General features: G+C 34.2%; 2 long non-coding RNA genes across 3 annotated transcripts; one reads left to right on the forward strand and one right to left on the reverse strand.

Annotated features, from left to right (window-relative positions):
• The first annotated feature begins 2,926 nt into the window (after window positions 1-2,926).
• LOC147495959 (uncharacterized) lies at window positions 2,927-6,506 on the forward strand. 2 transcript variants are annotated; one of them, XR_015199376.1, is made up of 7 exons: window positions 2,927-3,171; window positions 3,266-3,310; window positions 3,584-3,697; window positions 4,276-4,432; window positions 4,527-4,630; window positions 5,375-5,537; window positions 5,822-6,506. It is a non-coding gene; the product is annotated as an uncharacterized LOC147495959 (long non-coding RNA). The 2 variants fall into 2 exon arrangements; XR_015199375.1 differs by lacking the exon at window positions 5,822-6,506 and having other exon boundaries at window positions 5,375-5,816.
• Window positions 6,507-10,613: 4,107 nt separating this feature from the next.
• Window positions 10,614-11,399, reverse strand: LOC147495960 (uncharacterized). Its single transcript, XR_015200348.1, has 2 exons — window positions 11,051-11,399; window positions 10,614-10,851 (listed from the first exon to the last, which is right to left on the reverse strand). It is a non-coding gene; the product is annotated as an uncharacterized LOC147495960 (long non-coding RNA).
• Between the last annotated feature and the right edge of the window lie 226 nt (window positions 11,400-11,625).

An 11,625-nucleotide genomic window follows, 5' to 3' on the forward strand; every position in this document is an offset into this window, starting at 1 on the left:
TAATTTAATATAATGACACCGTTCATAGGATACGTTCATGTGATAAATCTTTTCAAATGAGAGTAGTGTATTTTTGATGATATGAAAATAATCAATCTGTTTTAGTGATTTGTACACATTAGTACATAAAAATTTGAATGGTGATGATTTTACAGCTAAATCACCATAAATCTAATAAAACTATTATACAAGCTAGATTAAGTTTAAGATAATTCTATTTGAAAATTATGGATTAATATTCTAAACCATAAAGTGAAAAGGTTATCTCAATTTAATTCCTTAGTTTCCAACTACTTATACACCATAATCATTTTGCTTTCATTAACATATTTCGGTTTATTTTCAATAAAAGTATATTCGATTCGAAAATTTGCCGCTAAATCACTATAAATCTAAGAAAACTATTATACAAGCTAGACCGAAGTTTAAGATAATTCTATTTAAAATTACGGATTAATATCCTAAACCACAAAGTGAATATGCTATCTCAATTTGATCCCTTAGTTTCCAAGTACTTATGCACCATAATCGCTACTCATTAACGTATTTTGATTTATTTTTAATAAAAATATATTCTGATTCGAAAATTTTGTGAGACATTTTTGTAAAGCTTTTCAAAGACACAAAATATTTAATAGATCGGTATGCCCGGTCCAAAATCTAGTCAAAAAGACTATTAATCGAAAGTAGTGGGAAATGCTCCCAGTGACCCACGTCAGCCCCTTTTTTCTCTCTGAGATTGACACATCAGATTTTTCATAAAAAAAGAAATTCTACGCCCTTTTTTGCGGATTTCAATTGTTTCGTAACCCAAAATAGATAAAAACCTCTCTCCACGCTATTTTTTCAATTCTACAGAACACTCCCAACTCTCAAAAAAAAAAAAAAAATCATCTCTTCAAACCCTCTCTTTTATTCTTCTCTTCTTCCAAAATTAAACTAAGAATGATAGAGTGGTGTCAAAATTAAACGTCAGCTTCATTATCATCAACTCCCTATTGATTAGTTCAAGCAATTTTTGAGGACAAAACTCAGTTGAACCTGGATTTCTTGGTTCGTCCAATTCTAATCCATTTGATTCCGACTCGGACTCTGATGCTAAAAAAACATTTACTCCTGCAAGACGTACTTCTTCGGAACCTATAATGCCGACTGGAGAGTTGGCGGTTAAGTGGTAAAAAACTAAGCATGGTACATCTTCCCTGTGGATGTGAATAGTACAGAAAATATAATCTTTCCTCTATAAAGAAAACCCCTTAGGTAACCGTTCTGGATTTTTGTTTGTCCTAATTTATCCTCATTGATATCTTCTATTTACGACCTCCTATATTGCATCTAAGATAAAATCTGATATTTATTTAATAAGCTACAAATGTCATTAAAATATAATTATCTCAAGTCAACAATTTCAAAACCATAATTCTGAAGATGCCCAGACACAAAACTTTCAGGAAATGGACTGTTGCTGTAACTTATTGCTATTCCTTTAAAACATTGTTCTGTACATTCATTGTTTTTCTTTGTTCGTGGCAGAGAAAAATCAGATGACAGGATTGGCAATAGCTGTTGCAAGCATGAAGTCTGGTGAATGTGTTTTGCTGCATGTGGGTTGGTGCTGCTATGAAGTTGTTTGAGGAGTTGAAGAATCGGAAGGATTCCAGACCTTATGTGATTACTTATAATTATATTATAAATGGAGGCACTTGAGTTGCAGAAAGATATGTTAGTTTCAGATGTAAAGCCAAATGTTGTTACATATAATGCACTGATTGAGGGGTTTTGCAAGAGGGGATGTTGAAAGAAGCTCACGAGCTGTTTCATAGTATGGCAGGACAAGGTATTACTCCAACAATTGGTACGTATAATACCTTGATTGATGCATACTGCAAGGATAGAAAAATGGAGGAAGCGGTTCTGTTGCATAGTGCAATGTCATTAGCAAGAGATGTTTGCAGTGATGATGTTTCGACTTATAATTGTTTGATTTCCGGCTTTTGTAAGGAAGGAAACAGGGAGGGTGCAAGAATAGGAATGCTTGAAGGACTATACAAACTTCTCATGCGCCGTACTCCCGTTCACTTTCGTCCTTGTTGGCTGCTTTCCTATTATACTTGACTTGAATCCATCCTGCAATAGTACAATGATATATCAAGATTGCCTACTGAAGCTCGATTCATTTATGGCTCGCAAGAATGTATTACAAGACGACCGGAGCTTGAACTTATTTTTCATCCCTTTTGAAAAAAACGACTCCAGCTTGAACATAGTTTTTTTTTTTTTTTTAGATCATAGAACATAGTTACTCTATAGTACGAATCCTAGAGTTCTTTTTAGCCAATCAATTAATTGATGTATCCATTCTATTTGCATGTAGCTGTATTGTTATAGTTTTTTGCAGAAAATGAGATGAAATCCAACAGATGTCCTTGCATGGAATGTATAGTATTTGGCAGCGTGTCGACTGTCCAGGTAAGGTTCTCACCAAATGCTCAATTCTATATTAAGTACAAATATGGCTGAGAAAGAAAATGAGGACTTCCTTATTGTTACATGAAAAGATTAAAGTATAGTATCATTTGCTCATTTGACTTCCTTATTTTTTAAGGAAGTGGGATATTTTTGTGGGGGCTGCTTTCCTATTATACTTGACTTGAATCCATCCTGCAATACTACAATGATATATCAACAGTCCCTACTGAAGTTCGATTATTTTATGGCTCACTTAAGAATGTATTACAAGATGACCGGAGCCTTAAGAGAGAGTGATCAACATTTTTGGGGAGAATACATTTGTGTTTATCGGAGAAAGCATGCTCTATTGCTGCTGGAATTGATTGAGGACAGCTGATTTGTGTAATGGCTTAAAAACATGCTAGATGACATAGCCTGATTAGAATACCGGGAGATGAGGACATCTCAAGACCTTTGAAGAGGTCTTACAAATTTGATGGTGCTAGAGATTTTTATGCGAATGGGGCGGTTGGCAGATGTAGGAATTAGCCGTGGTTAAGAGAAACATGATAATTCATTGAGGAGCTGGCTGATGTTGATGTTGTTGTTGTTGTTGTGCTTCAAATTCGCCAACAAGCTGAAATCATCAGCTTGAATATCTCTTTGTTAAGGGAAGATCTGAGACGACTATACTGGAGATTGCTTCCAAGAAGATGCAAGGTAGGAACATTTGATTTGAGTGTTAGAGATTCTATTTTTTACGTGCTGGAATTCCTAACGTTTGCTCAATCTCTTGCACCAATATCGGATGCAGTGACTTATTGCCACTTTTCTCCTTCTTCAGTCGCTCTATTGCAAGGTATGCTTTTCTTGCAATAGTTTTTCTTCAATCGCTCAACTGTTTTTTGTTTTTTTTTTTCAACGTCAATATAAGTAATACTTCTATGGTTAATTAGGCGTTCTCTTAATTTTTATTTCAGTGAGTATAACAAACGGGTTTGTGGTGTTTCCGCGATGTTCTCAAAATTTGGTTAATGCGGGCTCAATAATTAGCTTTAAATATGTACACAATGTAAATCTTTGTCTTTAGGTGATTATCTTTAGCTTTAAATCTACGCCCTTTTGGTTTCAGTTGAATTCTACGAGTTTGTTATACACCGGCTCGACTTTAATCATCCTCAATAGCATCTACACGACAACATATATCGCATAGTCTTTCTCATCCAAAGAATCCAGCAGCCTTAAGGTATCATCCTTGATTTCACGTAGATGAGGCGTGCTATTTCTTTTTGATAACTCTACTATGGTACCATCACCATTTGTTCTTCTCTAAACGCTCTCACATTTACATTGATTTCCGTGTTTTTTTTTTTTGTCTCTGATGCTTTTTTTTCTCTTACTTTATTTATACATAGATTTATATATATTATATTCCCTACACTCATTAACTTATTTACTTGAATATATATATCCTCAATTCTGATGCAAACCTATTGGTTCTTAGAGAGAGAGAGTGAGTTTCCTTCGTTGGCTTTATTAGAGTTTTTCTGTTTGACCAAACTCATGACTTGGATTACATGATAACTTTCCACTTTTTTCTCTTGGTCCATATAAGTACGCCTGTTTGAGAGCCTACTATATATATTTATTTGATTGTGTGGTTTTTAATATCCTTATTTCCCCTATACTTCATATTTTTACTGATTTATCTATTTATCCCAGATTATTTGGTTTATGGCTTATCATTATTAATTTCCTATTCTTTTATCCTTTTCCTCTATTTATTCACGATTTTTTGGTTTCAAACTCTCTCATATATGGTAGCTACTCACATTTTCCAAGAAATGGAGAAGAAATGTGTCTGATGCAAAGCTTGAGAGGAAGCTTGCAGTGAGCGAGAGGAACCAGTTGTCTTGCTCACTGAACGTGTATTGTACTTGGCAATCATCATGTTTCATTGAAAGTGAAGCAAGAATTCAAGGTTGATAAATTGCTTCCTAACAAATTATTATTGTAGAAATAGTTGTTGTTGCAGCACTATAAAACGTATCGTCAAACCTTGAATCACTTTGCAGGTTTTCGATAAACAATGGTACCAGCTCAAAGTATCTACTTTGGCAACAATCAAAGATCGAGAGGCTCTGGAGAAATTTTCACGGGGAGGAAAGACCATCAGTTGGTAAGCTTCATAGGCTTTGTGTTGGCTCACCTTTTTCAGTTTAAGTATATGATATGCATGACTTAACATATGTATATAAATGAGTGCTTTGTGTTGGTGATGCTGAGATTTTTCGAATGTTTATTTTTTTATGATTTTGCAATCTGCGATTAATTTGCAATCAACTCCATTAATTATATATGTACTATGTAGTCTTAACTTTTTTTTACTTTTGACCATAAGGAAGAATCAAGCAAAATTACACCAGTATGTCATTGCTTGCAAATTATTTACACATCTATTTTGAAAAACAATTATTGTTTAAAAAAATACCAAGGGCAACAAAACGCAATTGTGTAAAAAAATCAGGTGCTACATTGTATATAGGAATGAAGTCGAAAGCTTTCGTGCAACTAACCTTTTAGTGTTGTTGTACGTAGTAGTTGTCCTCTTTTTAAAGTCTTCCCATTAGTAGTTGTTAATGAGTTTGTGGTTTGTCATGTTAATTTCTTTCATTGCAGTAAGTGCTCTAAAATTGATATCAAAATTTTTATGATTGGAAGTGGATGCCGTTTCCAGTAGTGTATTTTTTTTACTGTCCTTTTCTCATTTTTTAGTAACACCGCTTTTGATAAATCCAATTTCTTGCCAAATACTTCCGCTTTCTTCCCCAATTTAAAGAAGGATAAAAGGGTTTCGAACACTAGAACTCATCTATATTTTTTCTTGGTGCTGCTCATCATTTTTATTTTTTTGCTTTTGCAGCAAAAAATTGCATTACACTGATCATTGGAAGAAAGATGAAGGCTCAATACAAATTGCATTACACTGATCATTGGAAGAAAGATGAAGGCTCAATACGTGTCTACATACTCCTTTCGCAATATGATTGCTTTCACTTTCTAACTCTAAGATCAAATGGACCATTGTAAGTTCTTCTAGCTAATACCATAAACAATCCAGTTCATGATTAATCTTATAAATAGGCAGACTGAAGCCTACATTTGATTTGCATTTGCACACACTTTTTAAATTATTATGCCAAAGCCTAGATTGGCTATCTGGCTCTGTAGATGTGACTTTGGTATGTACTTTGGAATATTTATAATTTAAACAGAACATTATGGTGCTTATTAAGGTTTTTGCTAATGTGGTTAATGTGTTTTCTGCCTCTAACCTGTGTCTTTTAATTTTCTATTAAATCTTATTTAGCAATGTATTGAGATGCTATCACTTACTTAAGAAGTCATTGATTCTCTTGAAGAGTACTTAACCACCACAAAAGTGCAAGTACGAGCTCAGGTCAACATGAGACATTCAAGATCAATTTGAAAGTTAATTACATGTTAAAAGTGCGTAAATTCTATGACTTAACATGAAACCCATTTGTCCAAGCTTGGTTATGGTGGTGGTGGAGGTGGTGTCTATGGTAGTGGAACCAATTTTGATGGAGGTGCTACTGCTGGTGGTTATGGTGGAAGCGGTGGGGAGTATGGTGCCGCTGCTTGAGGTAGCAGTGATAATTTTTTTAGTGGTGGTGCAAGTGGCAGCGGCTATGGTATGGTCAAAATGATCTTTTAGATAATGAGCCTGAAGATGCTGGAGGTGGCAGTGATAATTTTTTTAGTGGTGGTGCAATAAGTGGCAGCGGCTATGGTACGGTCAGAATGATCATTTAGATAATGAGCATGAAGACTTTGCTGACAAGAGGGGATCAGAAATCTCTATGTATAATGTGCAAAAAATGACTTGAATGCTCATAAGATTTGAATTTTTGTACCAAGTATAGTGAAAATAAGGATATTAGTTGGTCGCGATCCCCCTTCTTTCTTAGTTAATGGCCACTCATTATGTTTTGATATTTGTGTCGGCTTTAATGTGAGAATGTTTTGGCTAATTGGTCATATGTTGTCATGCGTACCAGATTTGATATCTAAATATGTCAAAGCGTAGTTACTGTTGGTTAGTGTTGGCCAGCCTTCAAAGTTGCTAATAAACCGAAGTTCATGTGTTTGATATGCTACTGGGAACTATATTTATCAAATTTGAGTAAAAAAAAAGTTACACAACTATATGAATTAGGAGTATGTTCGCTCTTTCCAAATGAATTAACCAACGTTTCAATCAAATGTGTGATGTAATCTCAAAATCCAATTCCCTTAATCAACATTTGTAACTTATGTTATACAAAAAAATATTCACTAGCCTTTAAATTCCATACTCTAGGAAGTTAAGTGATGAACTAGGCATTTACTAAAATTTAAAGCATTCATCTCTTCTGGTCAGGTTTGGTTATTACAAGAGGGCTAGCAGGTTGGGCACTATTGGGGGAAACTACTGGAAGACTATTTTCTTCAGAGGATGAAGAAGAGCCGAGAGGGGCAGTGTGTTTTCCAACCACACATATAATTTTTTTTTTATAGAGTTGCATAAGAAGTGTATGATTAAATTACATACCCTTTGTATCAGTACATTATGTCTCTAAATTAAATAAGCTAATTCTTTTGAAATGATATGTAGTCTAAATCAGCTTGCTACAATATGGATTATACTGTGTTTTGGGAGATAGCTTCAGATAAAAGTAAAGACTTCTTTGTAAGACGATAGATGATAAAGCGATAATAGTAGGATTATTGAATAGCTTTAGATGAACTAAGTGATCGACAAACATTCAAATGCCATATGAAAGCTTATATTAAACCTCCAAATCTGATGTTGAAGTATGTAGTGTCGGTCTCACACATTCTATAAGTGTGAGACCGTACCTTATTTAGCTTGTTGCTATTTAGGTTATTCCATCTCTAGTATAAATATATGCATTGTAGGTTAGGGTAAATATACTCTAAACCCTACCTTCTTCTTGTGCCTCCATCCTTTCTTCTTCTTCTTCTTCTACACACTCAATCCCTTTAACCTAACAAGCTAACCACCATATGTATCTCCTAGCATAAATAACATCTGAGTTACATTGAAAGTTTGTATATGGTGAGTTAGATGCGAGTGATGAACTGAAAAAGAATTCAACTAGAGTATTGTATGTTATAATCACTCACTTGAATTAGAGTCATTCTAGGGCGGTTGGATTTTACAAAATAAAACTCCACAAATACAAAATATTTACTTTTGGACGGTGTTTTTTCTATGCTTTATGATACTTTCTCTTTGCAATTGATAAGGTGAACTATCAATGTAGCAGGTCCGGCCGCAGGCGGACTAATTGGCTAGTACGTATTAAAAATGAGAAATATGAAAGGTTGCGATATCTTGAGCGTTAGTTTTTCCAAAAGACAAAAAGTGTTCAATATGTTCAACCCACTAGCCAATATGCCGGCCTGTGGCCGGCTTACTACATTAATAGTTGATTTGCTCCAGACTATTATAAGTGTATATTGTGCAATTATTCAATGTTTTAAGAGAAAAAGTGCAAGCCTATTATTCAAGTGTATTGGGCTTTAAAAATATCAACCTGTCAACAAAATATTCACTCACATAAATAAACTAAGGATACAATTTTTGCAAACTTTCTGAAGCAACAACAACTCAACCAATAATTATTGATCGCAATATCAAGTACACATATTTTGGCACTCTAAAATAGTTGCCACTACTAACACTTACTAATATTATTTAATTTTGGTACTACAGATGTTATGGTACCTATAAACAACGACCAAGAGGATCAATAGTAGACATAAGCAAAGTTAAAGTGTCCCTCCAATCAACAACTTTTGACTATTAAAGAGTAAAGTTCCTACTAAACCTCAGTCTCTTTGTTAGATCATGACTATAAATCCGTTTTTCAACTCATTGTCTTGAAGAGCATTGCACTGCAACAATGATACCAACAAAGAATCACAAAGGCACCAATGTGAGAAAAAAAAACACAATTGCACATTATTGTTTATACTATGAAGTAATCTATGAATGAGAGAACAAAGCTTCATGAATGTATTCACTTGAAATCAACATTGACTATATTACCTCCTGATAAGAGATGCAAAGTTTTTGTACTAAAGCAGTATATAATTCCATAGTTCCATAAACAAATAAATGAGGATTATGGGATTGTATCATAGGATTGAGGACTCTAGTAAAAATTGCATTTAGGCCTGATTGGAGAACTAATTAGACGCTCTGTCTCAATAATCTCCTTTAAAAAATTGTAAAATTGCAATAAGCTAGTTTACTTCGGGATGAGTAAATCAATTTTCGTATCGTTTTCTAATAAAAGAAAGCCATACACTCATAAACAGTGTGAAGTAGAACAACCCAATTTTTTTTTTATATTGCAGGTAGTTTATTTGGATCCATTTAACTATGCACCATCTAAATAACATTGATTAGATAAAACTATGCAAGCCAAATGTTATAAAAAACCAAAATAGTAAGTGACATGTCATTCTTAACATTACGTGACATATAGCATTTGAATAAGCTTGTATTCTCGAACTCCATTGTTTATGACATGCCAGGGCATCCACCCTGTTTAACTCCAATTCTCAGGCATAAATCTTCATTTTTATCAGATCTCATCTTATTCAAATGCTTCAGTGCACTTTCAGTAAGTGAAATAGCAGGTGCAAGTGTGAGGAAAAGTAAGCATACCTTTAAGCCCTACAATCAATGCCAAAGAAAGAAACTTTCATTTCCGTGTCTTCTTCAGTTCAACAATGGGCGTTTGAGTTTTTAAAAAAGCAGAAGGGAGCGTATGTCGTCGTCTTTTCAGATTGGATATTCGTTTTGTTTCCTTTGAACATGATAGTCGCTATTGAGAGATGGTGGTTTGAGAGAGGGAATTTTTTGTTGTGGTGGTGTTAGAGAGAGAAGGGGGTGGGAATGGAAGAAAGAATGGGTTTTGAGTAAGGGAAACCATTGATTCCCCAACTGGAATTTCGTTTACCAATTGATGCTGCTAAAGTATCACCTGTGTGTTTTTTGAAACGGGTTATTGATAGATAAACACAAATCATAAGCTAATGGAAATTAAATTTATAAATTAAATAATATTACTTATATACCTGCGACCATTGCATCCATCACATTGTTGTATATATCAACCCTAATTTCTTCTTGGTGTGTCCGATACCAACGCATTTTTTGATCTTCTAGACATGTATAACCATCAACAATGACTGTTTGACGTAAACGTCCACCTATCCAGAGTAATCGACTTTCCAGTGTCTTTTTCTGTAGTCTAAAAGCCCAATATTGTCTCATAGTAATCGTATCTCTTTTATGATCATCTATACTAGAAACTCTGTCATTTTCCTCACTATTAGGAAGTTTTCTATAAGGAATCCCAAGTCTATAGCCATCTTCACCACGGGGAAACATTAAAGGATATTGCAAAGCCATGAATTTAGGATGTAATTCATTATTCTCACTACAATAGAAAGGCTCATTTGCAGTGCCATACCCCGTCACTAAATGTGTGAAAAAGCATCGCAATTGATCAATTACAACGCCAAACTAGGCGTCGCAAAGGCGTTGCAAAAAAGTGCATCACAAAAGCTCAATTGTGACGCGCCAAGTGGCGTTGCAAAAACTTAAAAGCTTTTGCAACACCCCATTAGTGTTGGTACTACATTTTTCTGTGGCTACTTCTATTTTCAAAAATAAATAAATCTCCAAACTATTTCAAACTATTTGCCACGCATGGCGGCGCAACAACTTGGATTTTCCAACACTGTGACCATCACAAAAGGTGTGCTTATAGCTACGCCGATTAGTGTCACAAAAGATCGAGCTATTAGCTACAACTTTAGCGTTGCAAAAGATTGAGCTTTAGCTGCCCTTTTGTTGTTGTTGCAAAAGCTAAAATTTTAGTAGCTACCTACTGTGCGCTAGTTCTTGAAATTTTAGTAGATAAATCGTCTTCCCTTTCTCGCCACAACTTTTGCATAGCAAATAGTGTAGTGATTCTTTTTAAGTTTTGGACTCCTGCCAAATACAATTTATGTTGACAACAATAACAGTCATATATATAAACAATTCACAAGAATCATATCAAAACAAATTTTATTAATTAAAAATCATCCATTAACCATTACAAAAGTAATTCAAGCATATCCACAAAGGTCTTTTCCAATACATCGGCTCGATAATCTTCACAACGATCCAGTTAATTTAAACAAATTTCTCAAAACTTGATTTTAGCAAAATATACAAACGCCCAAAGTCTGCCGATTTGAACAGCAACCCAAGTTCTCTTCATAAATCTACCAATATCCAATCAACAAACTCTGGTACAACGAATTAAAAAAAGACATAAGTAAACTTATATATCCAAGAAAACAAAGCTAAAATGCATTTAAGTAAGCAATGCATGTCAAAATCAGGTAAGCACCATTACATTTGCAAAGATCAGGAAAACTTGGAACAAAGACAAAAAAAGTCAGCATAAGATTTAATGTTGAGAAAACTTATAAATAAATTAAGAACCTGAAACATATTGCAATGGGGAGAATCTCCGGTGATATAGGAATTAGCAAGAAGCTCCTCTGTTGCATAATACAACCACGACACAATGAGATCAAAATTACAATGCCTACAATTAAAAATATATGATCGAGAAATCATTGGGGATATCTTTTTGCTTTTGATAGGAGTAATAACTTAGCGGAATGCACACAAACAACTATAATCTAGCCAAGCATTAGATTTAAGATTAGTGGCACATTATGGCTGCTAATTCAGACAATTAACAAAAAATTAGTCACTCAGTACAATACATAATACAAAGTATGAAGTAAATTTTCAAAGCTTACCTAGCTAGAAAAAAGGAACTAGATTTCCAAACCAAGATATGTCCCCCAGTAGTTATCACTTGTGCTCTTCTCCAACTTGTTTACAACAAAAACATTTTGACTTCCAAATTAAAGAAATAACCTTATCCATGACTACAAATGCTAAGCACATAAATTTGCCATGGTCCAAGTATTTCACTCATTTATCCAAAATCTACAAAACCAAGTACATAAAGCATAATTAACAAATTTCTTAGTTAAACCTAGGTC

Source organism: Coptis chinensis, chromosome 6, assembly GCF_015680905.1.
Source record: "Coptis chinensis isolate HL-2020 chromosome 6, ASM1568090v1, whole genome shotgun sequence".
Lineage (NCBI taxonomy): Eukaryota > Viridiplantae > Streptophyta > Magnoliopsida > Ranunculales > Ranunculaceae > Coptis > Coptis chinensis.